The sequence below is a fragment of the Sminthopsis crassicaudata genome, chromosome 1 (assembly GCF_048593235.1).
Source record: "Sminthopsis crassicaudata isolate SCR6 chromosome 1, ASM4859323v1, whole genome shotgun sequence".
NCBI lineage: Eukaryota > Metazoa > Chordata > Mammalia > Dasyuromorphia > Dasyuridae > Sminthopsis > Sminthopsis crassicaudata.
The window spans coordinates 455759704-455776906 of NC_133617.1; positions in this window are offsets into that span (position 1 = coordinate 455759704).

The window sequence follows — 17203 nt, forward strand, 5'->3', positions numbered from 1 at the left end:
TGGTTTCCAGATTGAGGCTCTAGAAAGTGATCTAGAAAAGAATTATTTCTAGAGAAATTATCTAGAAAAGTTCCTAGAAAAGATTTTTTTCGAAATTGAGGTTTTCAAAAAGAATCTAGAAAAGTGTCTTTTCTAAAGGGAATAACTAGAAAAGTATCTAAAAAATGTTTTTTTGAATGATTCTCCAGAAAAGAATCTAACCAAAAAAACCATGATTTCAGAAGAAATGATCCATAAAACATTCTAGAAAAGAACGTTTTTTTTTTATTTGAGGCTCTAGAAAAGAATCTAGAAAAGAGCTTTTCTAGAGAAAGGATCCAGAAAAAATCTAGAAATTTTTTTACTAGCATGAGGCTCTAGAAAAGAATCTAGAAAACACTGGTTTCTAGATAAATGATTTGGAAAAGTATGTTTTCTAAGTGAGGCTATAAAAAAAATCTAGAAAAGAATCGTTTCTAGAAAGAGGATCTAGAAAAGTTTTTAGAAAAGATTTTTTTCTAGATTGAGGTTTTAGAAAATCATCTAGAAAAGTCTTCCTGCTGTAGAGAACAACTAGAATAGTATGTATAAAAATTTTTCTAGAATGAGGCTCTAGAAAATAACTACAAAAACTTTTTTTAAGAGACTGATTCATAAAAGAATCTAGAAAAGAACATTTTTTAGGTTGAGGCTCTAGAAAAGAATCTAGAAAAGGGTTGTTTCTAGAGAGAATATCCAGACTCTAGAAAATGATCGAGAAAAGAATTGTTTCTAGAGAGAGTATGTAGAAAATTTCCAAGAAAATTTTTTTTTCTAGATTAAGGTTTTTGAAAAAATTCTAGAAATGTATCTGTTTAAAAAGAGAATAAGTAGAAATGTATTTAATTTTTTTTTCTTGAATCAGGCTCCAGAAAACAATCTAACAAAAAAAACATGATTTCAGAAGAAATGATCCCTAAAACATTCTAGAAAAGAACGTTTTATTTTAATTTGAGGCTCTAGAAATGAATCTAGAAAAGTGTTTTTTCTAGAGAGAGGATCCAGAAAAGATGCTAGAAAATTTTTTTCTAGCATGAGGCTCTAGAAAAGAATCTAGAAAACACTGGTTTCTAGATAAAAGATCTGGAAAACTATGTTTTCTAAGTTGAGGCTCTCTAAAAGGATGTAGTAAAGAAGTGTTTCTAGAGGTAAGATGCAGAAATATTTCTAAAAAATATTTTTCTCTAGATTGATGTTCTAGAAAATCATCTAGAAAAGACTTGTTTCTAGAGAGAAGAACTGCAAAAGTATCTAGAAAAATATTTTCTAGATTGAGCCTCTACAAAAAATCTAGAAAAGAATCGTTTCTAGAAAGAGGATCTAGAAAAGTTTCTAGAAAAGATTTTTTTCTAGATTGAGGTTTTAGAAAATCACCTCGAGAAGACTTCCTGCTGGAGAGAACAACTAGAAAAGTATCTATAAAAAAATTTTCTCGAATGAGGCTCTAGAAAATAACTACAAATTTTTTGTTTTAAAAGACTGATTCATAAAAGAATCTAGAAAAGAACATTTTTAGGTTGAGGCTCTAGAAAAGAATCTAGAAAAAGGGTTGTTTCTAAAGAGAATATCCAGAAAATAAGGTTTTCTAGATTGAGGCTCTAGAAAATGATCGAGAAAAGAATTGTATCACGAGAGAGGATAGAGAAAATTTCCAAGAAAAGATTTCTTTTTCTAGATTGAGGTTTTCGAAAAAAAGTTCTTGAAATGTATCTTTTTGAAAAGAGAATAAGTAGAAAAGTATTTAAAATTTTTTTTTCTTGAATGAGCCTCCAGAAAAGAATCTAACAAAAAAACACATCGTTTTAGAAGAAATGATCCATAATAGAATCTAGAAAAAACTTTTTTTATCTTGAGGTTGTAGAAAAGAATCTAGAAAATAGTTGTTTCTAGAGACAGGATCCACAAAAGCATCTAGAATTTTTTTCCCTAGCATGAGGCTCTAGAAAACACTGGTTTCTAGATAGAAGAACTAGAAAACTATATTTTTTAAGTTGAGGCTCTAAAAAAGGATCGATTAAAGAATTATTTCTAGAGAGAGCTTGCAGAAAAGAATGTTTTCTAGATTGAGACTCTAGAAAATGATCTAGAGAAGAATTGTTTCTAGAGAGAGTATGTAGAAAAGTTTCTGGAAAAGATCTTTTTCAGATTGAGGTTTACGAAAAGAATCTAGAAAAGTCTCTTTCGTAAAAGAGAACAAGTAGAAAAGTATCTAAAAATGTTTTCTTTAATGAGTCTCCAGCAAAGAATCTAACAAAAAAAACATTATTTCAGAAGAAATGATCCATAAAACATTCTAGAAAAGAACGGTTTTTTTTAGATTGAGGCTCTAGAAAAGAATCTAGAAAAGAGCTGTTTCTAGAGAGAGGTTCCACCAAAGAATCTAGAAGAAAATTTTCTAGCATGAGGATCTAGAAAAGAATCTAGAAAAGACTGGTTTCTAGATACAAGATCTGGAAACTATGTTTTCTAAATGAGGCTCTAGAAAAGGATCTTGTAAAGAATTCTTTCTAGAGAGAGGATGCAGAAAAGATTCTAGAAGAGATATTTCTCTAGTTTGAAGTTCTAGAAAAATCATCTAGAAAAGATGTTGCTGGAGAGAACTAGAAACGTATCTAGAAAAAATTTTTTCTAGAATGACGCTCTAAAAGGGAATCTAGAGATCTTTCTTCTAAGAGAGTTATCCATAAAAGAATCTAGAAAAGAACGGTTTTTTTTTTAGGTTGAGGCTCTAGAAAATAATCTAGAAAAAAGTTGTTTCTAGAGAGAGGATCCAGAAAAAATAGTTTTCCAGATTAAGGTTCTCCGAAATGATCAAGAAATTACTTGTTTCTAGAGTATCTAGAAAAGATTCTAGAAATGATTTTTTCCTAGGTTTTGGTTTTCAAAAAGAATCCAAAAAAGTCCCTTTTCTAAAGAGAACATCTAGAAAAGTATGGAAAAATGTCTTCTTGAATGAGCCTCCAGAAAAGAATCTAACAGTAAAAAAATAAATAAATAAATAAAATAAATCATTTTTTCAGAAGAAATGATCTATAAAAGAATCTAGAAAAGAACGTTTTTTTTTTAGATTGAAGCTCTAGAAAAGAATCTAGAAAAGACTTTTTTCTAGAGAGAGCATCCTGAAAAGAGCCTAGAAAAACTTTTTCTAGCATGAGGCTCTAGAAAAAAATCTAGAAAAGACTTGTTTCTAGATAGAAGATCTAGAAAACTATGTTTTCAAAGTTGAGGCTCTAGAAAAGGATCTAGTAAAGAATTCTTACTAAAGCGAGGATGCAGAAAAGTTTCTAGAAAAGATATTTCTCTAGATTGAAGTTCTGGAAAATGATCTAGAAAAGACATGTTTCTAGAGAGAAGAACTAGAAACGTATCTAGAAAAAAATTTTCTAGAATGAGGCTCTAAAAAGAATCTACCGATCTTTCTTCTAAGAGAGTTATCCATAAAAGAATCTAGAAAAGAACGGTTTTTTTTAGGTTGAGACTCTAGAAAAGAATCTAGAAAAGTGTTTTTTCTAGAGAGAGCACCCAGAAAAATGTTTTCCAGATTGAGGCTCTAGAAAGTGATCTAGAAAAGAATTATTTCTAGAGAAATTATCTAGAAAAGTTCCTAGAAAAGATTTTTTTCGAAATTGAGGTTTTCAAAAAGAATCTAGAAAAGTGTCTTTTCTAAAGGGAATAACTAGAAAAGTATCTAAAAAATGTTTTTTTGAATGATTCTCCAGAAAAGAATCTAACCAAAAAAACCATGATTTCAGAAGAAATGATCCATAAAACATTCTAGAAAAGAACGTTTTTTTTTTATTTGAGGCTCTAGAAAAGAATCTAGAAAAGAGCTTTTCTAGAGAAAGGATCCAGAAAAAATCTAGAAATTTTTTTACTAGCATGAGGCTCTAGAAAAGAATCTAGAAAACACTGGTTTCTAGATAAATGATTTGGAAAAGTATGTTTTCTAAGTGAGGCTATAAAAAAAATCTAGAAAAGAATCGTTTCTAGAAAGAGGATCTAGAAAAGTTTTTAGAAAAGATTTTTTTCTAGATTGAGGTTTTAGAAAATCATCTAGAAAAGTCTTCCTGCTGTAGAGAACAACTAGAATAGTATGTATAAAAATTTTTCTAGAATGAGGCTCTAGAAAATAACTACAAAAACTTTTTTTAAGAGACTGATTCATAAAAGAATCTAGAAAAGAACATTTTTTAGGTTGAGGCTCTAGAAAAGAATCTAGAAAAGGGTTGTTTCTAGAGAGAATATCCAGACTCTAGAAAATGATCGAGAAAAGAATTGTTTCTAGAGAGAGTATGTAGAAAATTTCCAAGAAAATTTTTTTTTCTAGATTAAGGTTTTTGAAAAAATTCTAGAAATGTATCTGTTTAAAAAGAGAATAAGTAGAAATGTATTTAATTTTTTTTTCTTGAATCAGGCTCCAGAAAACAATCTAACAAAAAAAACATGATTTCAGAAGAAATGATCCCTAAAACATTCTAGAAAAGAACGTTTTATTTTAATTTGAGGCTCTAGAAATGAATCTAGAAAAGTGTTTTTTCTAGAGAGAGGATCCAGAAAAGATGCTAGAAAATTTTTTTCTAGCATGAGGCTCTAGAAAAGAATCTAGAAAACACTGGTTTCTAGATAAAAGATCTGGAAAACTATGTTTTCTAAGTTGAGGCTCTCTAAAAGGATGTAGTAAAGAAGTGTTTCTAGAGGTAAGATGCAGAAATATTTCTAAAAAATATTTTTCTCTAGATTGATGTTCTAGAAAATCATCTAGAAAAGACTTGTTTCTAGAGAGAAGAACTGCAAAAGTATCTAGAAAAATATTTTCTAGATTGAGCCTCTACAAAAAATCTAGAAAAGAATCGTTTCTAGAAAGAGGATCTAGAAAAGTTTCTAGAAAAGATTTTTTTCTAGATTGAGGTTTTAGAAAATCACCTCGAGAAGACTTCCTGCTGGAGAGAACAACTAGAAAAGTATCTATAAAAAAATTTTCTCGAATGAGGCTCTAGAAAATAACTACAAATTTTTTGTTTTAAAAGACTGATTCATAAAAGAATCTAGAAAAGAACATTTTTAGGTTGAGGCTCTAGAAAAGAATCTAGAAAAAGGGTTGTTTCTAAAGAGAATATCCAGAAAATAAGGTTTTCTAGATTGAGGCTCTAGAAAATGATCGAGAAAAGAATTGTATCACGAGAGAGGATAGAGAAAATTTCCAAGAAAAGATTTCTTTTTCTAGATTGAGGTTTTCGAAAAAAAGTTCTTGAAATGTATCTTTTTGAAAAGAGAATAAGTAGAAAAGTATTTAAAATTTTTTTTTCTTGAATGAGCCTCCAGAAAAGAATCTAACAAAAAAACACATCGTTTTAGAAGAAATGATCCATAATAGAATCTAGAAAAAACTTTTTTTATCTTGAGGTTGTAGAAAAGAATCTAGAAAATAGTTGTTTCTAGAGACAGGATCCACAAAAGCATCTAGAATTTTTTTCCCTAGCATGAGGCTCTAGAAAACACTGGTTTCTAGATAGAAGAACTAGAAAACTATATTTTTTAAGTTGAGGCTCTAAAAAAGGATCGATTAAAGAATTATTTCTAGAGAGAGCTTGCAGAAAAGAATGTTTTCTAGATTGAGACTCTAGAAAATGATCTAGAGAAGAATTGTTTCTAGAGAGAGTATGTAGAAAAGTTTCTGGAAAAGATCTTTTTCAGATTGAGGTTTACGAAAAGAATCTAGAAAAGTCTCTTTCGTAAAAGAGAACAAGTAGAAAAGTATCTAAAAATGTTTTCTTTAATGAGTCTCCAGCAAAGAATCTAACAAAAAAAACATTATTTCAGAAGAAATGATCCATAAAACATTCTAGAAAAGAACGGTTTTTTTTAGATTGAGGCTCTAGAAAAGAATCTAGAAAAGAGCTGTTTCTAGAGAGAGGTTCCACCAAAGAATCTAGAAGAAAATTTTCTAGCATGAGGATCTAGAAAAGAATCTAGAAAAGACTGGTTTCTAGATACAAGATCTGGAAACTATGTTTTCTAAATGAGGCTCTAGAAAAGGATCTTGTAAAGAATTCTTTCTAGAGAGAGGATGCAGAAAAGATTCTAGAAGAGATATTTCTCTAGTTTGAAGTTCTAGAAAAATCATCTAGAAAAGATGTTGCTGGAGAGAACTAGAAACGTATCTAGAAAAAATTTTTTCTAGAATGACGCTCTAAAAGGGAATCTAGAGATCTTTCTTCTAAGAGAGTTATCCATAAAAGAATCTAGAAAAGAACGGTTTTTTTTTTAGGTTGAGGCTCTAGAAAATAATCTAGAAAAAAGTTGTTTCTAGAGAGAGGATCCAGAAAAAATAGTTTTCCAGATTAAGGTTCTCCGAAATGATCAAGAAATTACTTGTTTCTAGAGTATCTAGAAAAGATTCTAGAAATGATTTTTTCCTAGGTTTTGGTTTTCAAAAAGAATCCAAAAAAGTCCCTTTTCTAAAGAGAACATCTAGAAAAGTATGGAAAAATGTCTTCTTGAATGAGCCTCCAGAAAAGAATCTAACAGTAAAAAAATAAATAAATAAATAAAATAAATCATTTTTTCAGAAGAAATGATCTATAAAAGAATCTAGAAAAGAACGTTTTTTTTTTAGATTGAAGCTCTAGAAAAGAATCTAGAAAAGACTTTTTTCTAGAGAGAGCATCCTGAAAAGAGCCTAGAAAAACTTTTTCTAGCATGAGGCTCTAGAAAAAAATCTAGAAAAGACTTGTTTCTAGATAGAAGATCTAGAAAACTATGTTTTCAAAGTTGAGGCTCTAGAAAAGGATCTAGTAAAGAATTCTTACTAAAGCGAGGATGCAGAAAAGTTTCTAGAAAAGATATTTCTCTAGATTGAAGTTCTGGAAAATGATCTAGAAAAGACATGTTTCTAGAGAGAAGAACTAGAAACGTATCTAGAAAAAAATTTTCTAGAATGAGGCTCTAAAAAGAATCTACCGATCTTTCTTCTAAGAGAGTTATCCATAAAAGAATCTAGAAAAGAACGGTTTTTTTTAGGTTGAGACTCTAGAAAAGAATCTAGAAAAGTGTTTTTTCTAGAGAGAGCACCCAGAAAAATGTTTTCCAGATTGAGGCTCTAGAAAGTGATCTAGAAAAGAATTATTTCTAGAGAAATTATCTAGAAAAGTTCCTAGAAAAGATTTTTTTCGAAATTGAGGTTTTCAAAAAGAATCTAGAAAAGTGTCTTTTCTAAAGGGAATAACTAGAAAAGTATCTAAAAAATGTTTTTTTGAATGATTCTCCAGAAAAGAATCTAACCAAAAAAACCATGATTTCAGAAGAAATGATCCATAAAACATTCTAGAAAAGAACGTTTTTTTTTTAATTTGAGGCTCTAGAAAAGAATCTAGAAAAGAGCTTTTCTAGAGAAAGGATCCAGAAAAAATCTAGAAATTTTTTTACTAGCATGAGGCTCTAGAAAAGAATCTAGAAAACACTGGTTTCTAGATAAATGATTTGGAAAAGTATGTTTTCTAAGTGAGGCTATAAAAAAAATCTAGAAAAGAATCGTTTCTAGAAAGAGGATCTAGAAAAGTTTTTAGAAAAGATTTTTTTCTAGATTGAGGTTTTAGAAAATCATCTAGAAAAGACTTCCTGCTGTAGAGAACAACTAGAAAAGTATGTATAAAAATTTTCCTAGAATGAGGCTCTAGAAAATAACTACAAAAACTTTTTTTAAGAGACTGATTCATAAAAGAATCTAGAAAAGAACATTTTTTAGGTTGAGGCTCTAGAAAAGAATCTAGAAAAGGGTTGTTTCTAGAGAGAATATCCAGACTCTAGAAAATGATCGAGAAAAGAATTGTTTCTAGAGAGAGTATGTAGAAAATTTCCAAGAAAATTTTTTTTTCTAGATTAAGGTTTTTGAAAAAATTCTAGAAATGTATCTGTTTAAAAAGAGAATAAGTAGAAATGTATTTAATTTTTTTTTTCTTGAATCAGGCTCCAGAAAACAATCTAACAAAAAAAACATGATTTCAGAAGAAATGATCCCTAAAACATTCTAGAAAATAACGTTTTATTTTAATTTGAGGCTCTAGAAATGAATCTAGAAAAGTGTTTTTTCTAGAGAGAGGATCCAGAAAAGATGCTAGAAAATTTTTTTCTAGCATGAGGCTCTAGAAAAGAATCTAGAAAACACTGGTTTCTAGATAAAAGATCTGGAAAACTATGTTTTCTAAGTTGAGGCTCTCTAAAAGGATGTAGTAAAGAAGTGTTTCTAGAGGTAAGATGCAGAAATATTTCTAAAAAATATTTTTCTCTAGATTGATGTTCTAGAAAATCATCTAGAAAAGACTTGCAAAAGAACTGCAAAAGTATCTAGAAAAATATTTTCTAGATTGAGGCTCTACAAAAAATCTAGAAAAGAATCGTTTCTAGAAAGAGGATCTAGAAAAGTTTCTAGAAAAGATTTTTTTGTAGATTGAGGTTTTAGAAAGTCACCTCGAGAAGACTTCCTGCTGGAGAGAACAACTAGAAAAGTATGTATAAAAAAATTTTCTCGAATGAGGCTCTAGAAAATAACTACAAAATTTTTGTTTTAAAAGACTGATTCATAAAAGAATCTAGAAAAGAACATTTTTAGGTTGAGGCTCTAGAAAAGAATCTAGAAAAAGGGTTGTTTCTAAAGAGAATATCCAGAAAATAAGGTTTTCTAAATTGAGGCTCTAGAAAATGATCGAGAAAAGAATTGTATCACGAGAGAGGATAGAGAAAATTTCCAAGAAAAGATTTCTTTTTCTAGATTGAGGTTTTCGAAAAAAAGTTCTTGAAATGTATCTTTTTGAAAAGAGAATAAGTAGAAAAGTATTTAAATTTTTTTTTTCTTTAATGAGCCTCCAGAAAAGAATCTAACAAAAAAACACATCGTTTTAGAAGAAATGATCCATAATAGAATCTAGAAAAAACTTTTTTTTATCTTGAGGTTGTAGAAAAGAATCTAGAAAATAGTTGTTTCTAGAGACAGGATCCACAAAAGCATCTAGAATTTTTTTCCCTAGCATGAGGCTCTAGAAAACACTGGTTTCTAGATAGAAGAACTAGAAAACTATATTTTTTAAGTTGAGGCTCTAAAAAAGGATCGATTAAAGAATTATTTCTAGAGAGAGCTTGCAGAAAAGAATGTTTTCTAGATTGAGACTCTAGAAAATGATCTAGAGAAGAATTGTTTCTAGAGAGAGTATGTAGAAAAGTTTCTGGAAAAGATCTTTTTCAGATTGAGGTTTACGAAAAGAATCTAGAAAAGTCTCTTTCATAAAAGAGAACAAGTAGAAAAGTATCTAAAAATGTTTTCTTTAATGAGTCTCCAGCAAAGAATCTAACAAAAAAAACATTATTTCAGAAGAAATGATCCATAAAACATTCTAGAAAAGAACGGTTTTTTTTAGATTGAGGCTCTAGAAAAGAATCTAGAAAAGAGCTGTTTCTAGAGAGAGGTTCCACCAAAGAATCTAGAAAAAAATTTTCTAGCATGAGGATCTAGAAAAGAATCTAGAAAAGACTGGTTTCTAGATACAAGATCTGGAAACTATGTTTTCTAAATGAGGCTCTAGAAAAGGATCTTGTAAAGAATTCTTTCCAGAGAGAGGATGCAGAAAAGATTCTAGAAGAGATATTTCTCTAGTTTGAAGTTCTAGAAAAATCATCTAGAAAAGATATGTTTCTGAAGAGAACTAAAAACGTATCTAGAAAATTTTTTTCTAGAATGACGCTCTAAAAAGGAATCTAGAGATCTTTCTTCTAAGAGAGTTATACATAAAAGAATCTAGAAAAGAACATTTTTTTTTAGGTTGATTCTCTAGAAAATAATCTAGAAAAGAGTTGTTTCTAGAGAGAGGATCCAGAAAAAATAGTTTTCCAGATTAAGGTTCTCCGAAATGATCAAGAAATTACTTGTTTCTAGAGTATCTAGAAAAGATTCTAGAAATGATTTTTTCCTAGGTTTTGGTTTTCAAAAAGAATCCAAAAAAGTCCCTTTTCTAAAGAGAACATCTAGAAAAGTATGTAAAAATGTTTTCTTGAATGAGCCTCCAGAAAAGAATCTAAGAGTAAAAAAATAAATAAATAAATAAAATAAATCATTTTTTCAGAAGAAATGATCTATAAAAGAATCTAGAAAAGAACGTTTTTTTTTAGATTGAAGCTCTAGAAAAGAATCTAGAAAAGACTTTTTTCTAGAGAGAGCATCCAGAAAAGAGCCTAGAAAAACTTTTTCTAGCATGAGGCTCTAGAAAAAAATCTAGAAAAGACTTGTTTCTAGATAGAAGATCTAGAAAACTATGTTTTCAAAGTTGAGGCTCTAGAAAAGGATCTAGTAAAGAATTCTTACTAAAGCGAGGATGCAGAAAAGTTTCTAGAAAAGATATTTCTCTAGATTGAAGTTCTGGAAAATGATCTAGAAAAGACATGTTTCTAGAGAGAAGAACTAGAAACGTATCTAGAAAAAAATTTTCTAGAATGAGGCTCTAAAAAGAATCTACCGATCTTTCTTCTAAGAGAGTTATCCATAAAAGAATCTAGAAAAGAATGGTTTTTTTAGGTTGAGACTCTAGAAAAGAATCTAGAAAAGTGTTTTTTCTAGAGAGAGCACCCAGAAAAATGTTTTCCAGATTGAGGCTCTAGAAAGTGATCTAGAAAAGAATTATTTCTAGAGAAAGTATCTAGAAAAGTTCCTAGAAAAGATTTTTTTCGAAATTGAGGTTTTCAAAAAGAATCTAGAAAAGTGTCTTTTCTAAAGGGAATAACTAGAAAAGTATCTAAAAAATGTTTTTTTGAATGATTCTCCAGAAAAGAATCTAACCAAAAAAACCATGATTTCAGAAGAAATGATCCATAAAACATTCTAGAAAAGAACGTTTTTTTTTAATTTGAGGCTCTAGAAAAGAATCTAGAAAAGAGCTTTTCTAGAGAAAGGATCCAGAAAAAATCTAGAAATTTTTTTACTAGCATGAGGCTCTAGAAAAGAATCTAGAAAACACTGGTTTCTAGATAAATGATTTGGAAAAGTATGTTTTCTAAGTGAGGCTATAAAAAAAATCTAGAAAAGAATCGTTTCTAGAAAGAGGATCTAGAAAAGTTTTTAGAAAAGATTTTTTTCTAGATTGAGGTTTTAGAAAATCATCTAGAAAAGACTTCCTGCTGTAGAGAACAACTAGAAAAGTATGTATAAAAATTTTTCTAGAATGAGGCTCTAGAAAATAACTACAAAAACTTTTTTTAAGAGACTGATTCATAAAAGAATCTAGAAAAGAACATTTTTTAGGTTGAGGCTCTAGAAAAGAATCTAGAAAAGGGTTGTTTCTAGAGAGAATATCCAGACTCTAGAAAATGATCGAGAAAAGAATTGTTTCTAGAGAGAGTATGTAGAAAATTTCCAAGAAAATTTTTTTTTTCTAGATTAAGGTTTTTGAAAAAATTCTAGAAATGTATCTGTTTAAAAAGAGAATAAGTAGCAATATATTTAATTTTTTTTTTTCTTGAATCAGGCTCCAGAAAACAATCTAACAAAAAAAACATGATTTCAGAAGAAATGATCCCTAAAACATTCTAGAAAATAACGTTTTATTTTAATTTGAGGCTCTAGAAATGAATCTAGAAAAGTTTTTTTTCTAGAGAGGGGATCCAGAAAAGATGCTAGAAAATTTTTTTCTAGCATGAGGCTCTAGAAAAGAATCTAGAAAACACTGGTTTCTAGATAAAAGATCTGGAAAACTATGTTTTCTAAGTTGAGGCTCTCTAAAAGGATGTAGTAAAGAAGTGTTTCTAGAGGTAAGATGCAGAAATATTTCTAAAAAATATTTTTCTCTAGATTGATGTTCTAGAAAATCATCTAGAAAAGACTTGTTTCTAGAGAGAAGAACTGCAAAAGTATCTAGAAAAATATTTTCTAGATTGAGGCTCTACAAAAAATCTAGAAAAGAATCGTTTCTAGAAAGAGGATCTAGAAAAGTTTTTAGAAAAGATTTTTTTCTAGATTGGGGTTTTAGAAAATCATCTAGAAAAGACTTCCTGCTGTAGAGAACAACTAGAAAAGTATGTATAAAAATTTTTCTAGAATGAGGCTCTAGAAAATAACTACAAAAACTTTTTTTAAGAGACTGATTCATAAAAGAATCTAGAAAAGAACATTTTTTAGGTTGAGGCTCTAGAAAAGAATCTAGAAAAGGGTTGTTTCTAGAGAGAATATCCAGACTCTAGAAAATGATCGAGAAAAGAATTGTTTCTAGAGAGAGTATGTAGAAAATTTCCAAGAAAATTTTTTTTTCTAGATTAAGGTTTTTGAAAAAATTCTAGAAATGTATCTGTTTAAAAAGAGAATAAGTAGCAATGTATTTAATTTTTTTTTTCTTGAATCAGGCTCCAGAAAACAATCTAACAAAAAAAACATGATTTCAGAAGAAATGATCCCTAAAACATTCTAGAAAATAACGTTTTATTTTAATTTGAGGCTCTAGAAATGAATCTAGAAAAGTTTTTTTTCTAGAGAGGGGATCCAGAAAAGATGCTAGAAAATTTTTTTCTAGCATGAGGCTCTAGAAAAGAATCTAGAAAACACTGGTTTCTAGATAAAAGATCTGGAAAACTATGTTTTCTAAGTTGAGGCTCTCTAAAAGGATGTAGTAAAGAAGTGTTTCTAGAGGTAAGATGCAGAAATATTTCTAAAAAATATTTTTCTCTAGATTGATGTTCAAGAAAATCATCTAGAAAAGACTTGTTTCTAGAGAGAAGAACTGCAAAAGTATCTAGAAAAATATTTTCTAGATTGAGGCTCTACAAAAAATCTAGAAAAGAATCGTATCTAGAAAGAGGATCTAGAAAAGTTTTTAGAAAAGATTTTTTTCTAGATCTGGGTTTTAGAAAATCATCTAGAAAAGACTTCCTGCTGGAGAGAACAACTAGAAAAGTATGTATAAAAATTTTTCTAGAATGAGGCTCTAGAAAATAACTACAAAAACTTTTTTTAAGAGACTGATTCATAAAAGAATCTAGAAAAGAACATTTTTTAGGTTGAGGCTCTAGAAAAGAATCTAGAAAAGGGTTGTTTCTAGAGAGAATATCCAGACTCTAGAAAATGATCGAGAAAAGAATTGTTTCTAGAGAGAGTATGTAGAAAATTTCCAAGAAAATTTTTTTTTTCTAGATTAAGGTTTTTGAAAAAATTCTAGAAATGTATCTGTTTAAAAAGAGAATAAGTAGCAATGTATTTATTATTTTTTTTCTTGAATCAGGCTCCAGAAAACAATCTAACAAAAAAAACATGATTTCAGAAGAAATGATCCCTAAAACATTCTAGAAAATAACGTTTTATTTTAATTTGAGGCTCTAGAAATGAATCTAGAAAAGTTTTTTTTCTAGAGAGGGGATCCAGAAAAGATGCTAGAAAATTTTTTTCTAGCATGAGGCTCTAGAAAAGAATCTAGAAAACACTGGTTTCTAGATAAAAGATCTGGAAAACTATGTTTTCTAAGTTGAGGCTCTCTAAAAGGATGTAGTAAAGAAGTGTTTCTAGAGGTAAGATGCAGAAATATTTCTAAAAAATATTTTTCTCTAGATTGATGTTCTAGAAAATCATCTAGAAAAGACTTTTTTCTAGAGAGAAGAACTGCAAAAGTATCTAGAAAAATATTTTCTAGATTGAGGCTCTACAAAATATCTAGAAAAGAATCGTTTCTAGAAAGAGGATCTAGAAAAGTTTCTAGAAAAGATTTTTTTCTAGATTGAGGTTTTAGAAAATCACCTCGAGAAGACTTCCTGCTGGAGAGAACAACTAGAAAAGTAGCTATAAAAAAATTTTCTCGAATGAGGCTCTAGAAAATAACTACAAAATTTTTGTTTTAAAAGACTGATTCATAAAAGAATCTAGAAAAGAACATTTTTAGGTTGAGGCTCTAGAAAAGAATCTAGAAAAAGGGTTGTTTCTAAAGAGAATATCCAGAAAATAAGGTTTTCTAGATTGAGGCTCTAGAAAATGATCGAGAAAAGAATTGTATCACGAGAGAGGATAGAGAAAATTTCCAAGAAAAGATTTCTTTTTCTAGATTGAGGTTTTCGAAAAAAAGTTCTTGAAATGTATCTTTTTGAAAAGAGAATAAGTAGAAAAGTATTTAAAATTTTTTTTTTCTTGAATGAGCCTCCAGAAAAGAATCTAACAAAAAAACACATCGTTTTAGAAGAAATGATCCATAATAGAATCTAGAAAAAACTTTTTTTTATCTTGAGGTTGTAGAAAAGAATCTAGAAAATAGTTGTTTCTAGAGACAGGATCCACAAAAGCATCTAGAATTTTTTTCCCTAGCATGAGGCTCTAGAAAACACTGGTTTCTAGATAGAAGAACTAGAAGACTATATTTTTTAAGTTGAGGCTCTAAAAAAGGATCGATTAAAGAATTATTTCTAGAGAGAGCTTGCAGAAAAGAATGTTTTCTAGATTGAGACTCTAGAAAATGATCTAGAGAAGAATTGTTTCTAGAGAGAGTATGTAGAAAAGTTTCTGGAAAAGATCTTTTTCAGATTGAGGTTTACGAAAAGAATCTAGAAAAGTCTCTTTCGTAAAAGAGAACAAGTAGAAAAGTATCTAAAAATGTTTTCTTTAATGAGTCTCCAGCAAAGAATCTAACAAAAAAAAACATTATTTCAGAAGAAATGATCCATAAAACATTCTAGAAAAGAACGGTTTTTTTTAGATTGAGGCTCTAGAAAAGAATCTAGAAAAGAGCTGTTTCTAGAGAGAGGTTCCACCAAATAATCTAGAAAAAAATTTTCTAGCATGAGGATCTAGAAAAGAATCTAGAAAAGACTGGTTTCTAGATACAAGATCTGGAAACTATGTTTTCTAAATGAGGCTCTAGAAAAGGATCTTGTAAAGAATTCTTTCTAGAGAGAGGATGCAGAAAAGATTCTAGAAGAGATATTTCTCTAGTTTGAAGTTCTAGAAAAATCATCTAGAAAAGATATGTTGCTGGAGAGAACTAGAAACGTATCTAGAAAACATTTTTTCTAGAATGACGCTCTAAAAGGGAATCTAGAGATCTTTCTTCTAAGAGAGTTATCCATAAAAGAATCTAGAAAAGAACGGTTTTTTTTAGGTTGAGGCTCTAGAAAATAATCTAGAAAAGAGTTGTTTCTAGAGAGAGGATCCAGAAAAAATAGTTTTCCAGATTAAGGTTCTCCGAAATGATCAAGAAATTACTTGTTTCTAGAGTATCTAGAAAAGATTCTAGAAATGATTTTTTCCTAGGTTTTGGTTTTCAAAAAGAATCCAAAAAAGTCCCTTTTCTAAAGAGAACATCTAGAAAAGTATGTAAAAATGTTTTCTTGAATGAGCCTCCAGAAAAGAATCTAACAGTAAAAAAATAAATAAATAAATAAAATAAATCATTTTTTCAGAAGAAATGATCTATAAAAGAATCTAGAAAAGAACGTTATTTTTTAGATTGAAGCTCTAGAAAAGAATCTAGAAAAGACTTTTTTCTAGAGAGAGCATCCAGAAAAGAGCCTAGAAAAACTTTTTCTAGCATGAGGCTCTAGAAAAAAATCTAGAAAAGACTTGTTTCTAGATAGAAGATCTAGAAAACTATGTTTTCAAAGTTGAGGCTCTAGAAAAGGATCTAGGAAAGAATTCTTACTAAAGCGAGGATGCAGAAAAGTTTCTAGAAAAGATATTTCTCTAGATTGAAGTTCTGGAAAAATGATCTAGAAAAGACATGTTTCTAGAGAGAAGAACTAGAAACGTATCTAGAAAAAAATTTTCTAGAATGAGGCTCTAAAAAGAATCTACCGATCTTTCTTCTAAGAGAGTTATCCATAAAAGAATCTAGAAAAGAACGGTTTTTTTAGGTTGAGACTCTAGAAAAGAATCTAGAAAAGTGTTTTTTCTAGAGAGAGCACCCAGAAAAATGTTTTCCAGATTGAGGCTCTAGAAAGTGATCTAGAAAAGAATTATTTCTAGAGAAAGTATCTAGAAAAGTTCCTAGAAAAGATTTTTTTCGAAATTGAGGTTTTCAAAAAGAATCTAGAAAAGTGTCTTTTCTAAAGGGAATAACTAGAAAAGTATCTAAAAAATGTTTTTTTGAATGATTCTACAGAAAAGAATCTAACCAAAAAAACCATGATTTCAGAAGAAATGATCCATAAAACATTCTAGAAAAGAACGTTTTTTTTTAATTTGAGGCTCTAGAAAAGAATCTAGAAAAGAGCTTTTCTAGAGAAAGGATCCAGAAAAAATCTAGAAATTTTTTTACTAGCATGAGGCTCTAGAAAAGAATCTAGAAAACACTGGTTTCTAGATAAATGATTTGGAAAAGTATGTTTTCTAAGTGAGGCTATAAAAAAAATCTAGAAAAGAATCGTTTCTAGAAAGAGGATCTAGAAAAGTTTTTAGAAAAGATTTTTTTCTAGATTGAGGTTTTAGAAAATCATCTAGAAAAGACTTCCTGCTGTAGAGAACAACTAGAAAAGTATGTATAAAAATTTTTCTAGAATGAGGCTCTAGAAAATAACTACAAAAACTTTTTTTAAGAGACTGATTCATAAAAGAATCTAGAAAAGAACATTTTTTAGGTTGAGGCTCTAGAAAAGAATCTAGAAAAGGGTTGTTTCTAGAGAGAATATCCAGACTCTAGAAAATGATCGAGAAAAGAATTGTTTCTAGAGAGAGTATGTAGAAAATTTCCAAGAAAAATTTTTTTTCTAGATTAAGGTTTTTGAAAAAATTCTAGAAATGTATCTGTTTAAAAAGAGAATAAGTAGCAATGTATTTAATTTTTTTTTTCTTGAATCAGGCTCCAGAAAACAATCTAACAAAAAAAACATGATATCAGAAGAAATGATCCCTAAAACATTCTAGAAAATAACGTTTTATTTTAATTTGAGGCTCTAGAAATGAATCTAGAAAAGTTTTTTTTCTAGAGAGGGGATCCAGAAAAGATGCTAGAAAATTTTTTTCTAGCATGAGGCTCTAGAAAAGAATCTAGAAAACACTGGTTTCTAGATAAAAGATCTGGAAAACTATGTTTTCTAAGTTGAGGCTCTCTAAAAGGATGTAGTAAAGAAGTGTTTCTAGAGGTAAGATGCAGAAATATTTCTAAAAAATATTTTTCTCTAGATTGATGTTCTAGAAAATCATCTAGAAAAGACTTGTTTCTAGAGAGAAGAACTGCAAAAG